Consider the following 1,881-nt stretch of genomic DNA (forward strand, 5'->3'; position numbering starts at 1 on the left):
AAGTCATCCGCAGAAATGTTCTAGCTATCACATTGATGACATAAACTTTGAAATGTTAACATTTCCACTTGCGCTGAAGGATATAAAGATATTTGAAGATAAAAATCCTACCATTAGCATTAATGTCTTCGGATTCAAAGAAGCTGTTAAAAGTATTGAAGGTCCATATTATCACACAAAAGAAGAAAAAGACACTCATATAAATCTGCTATTACTCCAAAAAGATGATCTATTCCATTATGTGTGGATTAAAAATATTTCAAGGTAATTGTTTAGTTATAAACAAATATACTTATAAAAATATATATTCGTGCTCTATAAATAAAAAAATTTTAATTTATAATTTTGAAATTCTAGATTGTTAAGAAAGCAGTTAACATCATATGAACATGAAACGTTCTTATGCAACATATGTCTGCAAATGTTTTCCACTAAAGAAAGACTCAGTCAACATAAGTCTGAATGTGGACAAATGGTTACAAGGATGGTAGAAGCTGAAAAAGTAAATTGATGTTTAAAAACTAAAAATAAGCTAGAGGTTCCTTTTACAGTTTATGCTGACTTTGAATGTGTCTTAGTAGAGGAAGATTTAGAAATTTCAAATAACAGCAAAGCAATTCAGAAACATAAGCCATGTGCATTTAGTTATTATGTATATTAAATGTGCATTTAATAATTCTTTAGATAAACTCAAAATATATACTGGTGAGGATTCAGCTTTGATATTTATTAAAAGTTTAATTGATGATGCTAGAGAAATTTATTTTAATTATCTAAAAAAGATAAAACCCATAAATTTCCTCACTTCAACTGAATTAGATATACAAAATAATAGTAGTACTTGTTCAATTTGTGAAAAACCCTTAGGAATCGATAGGGTAATAGACCATTCTCATCTAACTGGAAAATATCGAGGTCCAGCTCATAATGATTGCAATTTAAATTTTAAAATCGCCAAAATTTATTCCAGTATTTTTCCATAATCTTTCCTCTTATGATTGTCATTTATTCGTTAAAGAAGTTTCAAATATTCCAGGAAGTGTTAATATTATTCCACTAAATAAGGAATTGTATGTGTCCATATCAAAATATATTAATTTTAATATTAATTCAAGTATTGCACTTAGGTTTTTAGATTCTTTTCGATTTATGTCTTCTAGTTTATCTAGTTTAGCCAAAAATTTAACTAAAAATGATTTTAGATTGTTGCGAACAACCTTCGTTGATGAAGATGAATTCAATATTTTAAAAGTAAAATGGATATTTCTTTACGATTATTTTAATAGCATTGAATGCCTTCAAGAGTCATGTTTACCACCTCGTGAAAATTTTTTCAATAAATTAATTAATGAAAAATGTAGTGTTAGCGACTATGAGCATGCTCAAAAAGCGTGGTCAACTTTTAATTGCTCAACATTACGTGATTACTTAGAAATTTATTTAAAAACAGACATAAAATTATTAACAGATATTTTTCAAAATTTCAGAAAAACGTGTTTAGAAATTTATAGTGTAGATCCTTGCCAATATTTTACTGCCCCCGGATTATCGTGGGATGCAATGATAAAGACAACACAAATTGAATTACAGTTAATTACAAGTATTGATATTTATAGCTTCATAAAGAAGGGTATAAGGGGTGGTATAGTCCAATGTTCTAACCGATATTCTATTGCAAATAATAAATACATGAGCAATATGATAGTCATGAACAGGGAACGGATTTTTAGGACCCAAAAACCTATAAAAAAGGCAAAATAAAGTAACGAAATAGGCTGGAAAAGGCAAAATAAAATAGCGAAAAAGGCAGGAAAAGGCATTAGGTATTGTAAAAAAGGCAAAATAAAATAGCGAAAAAGGCAGGAAAAGGCAAAAAAAAAA

Source organism: Rhagoletis zephyria, unplaced genomic scaffold (assembly GCF_001687245.7).
Source record: "Rhagoletis zephyria isolate East Lansing unplaced genomic scaffold, Rhagoletis_zephyria_1.1 Rzeph_scaffold_01038, whole genome shotgun sequence".
NCBI lineage: Eukaryota > Metazoa > Arthropoda > Insecta > Diptera > Tephritidae > Rhagoletis > Rhagoletis zephyria.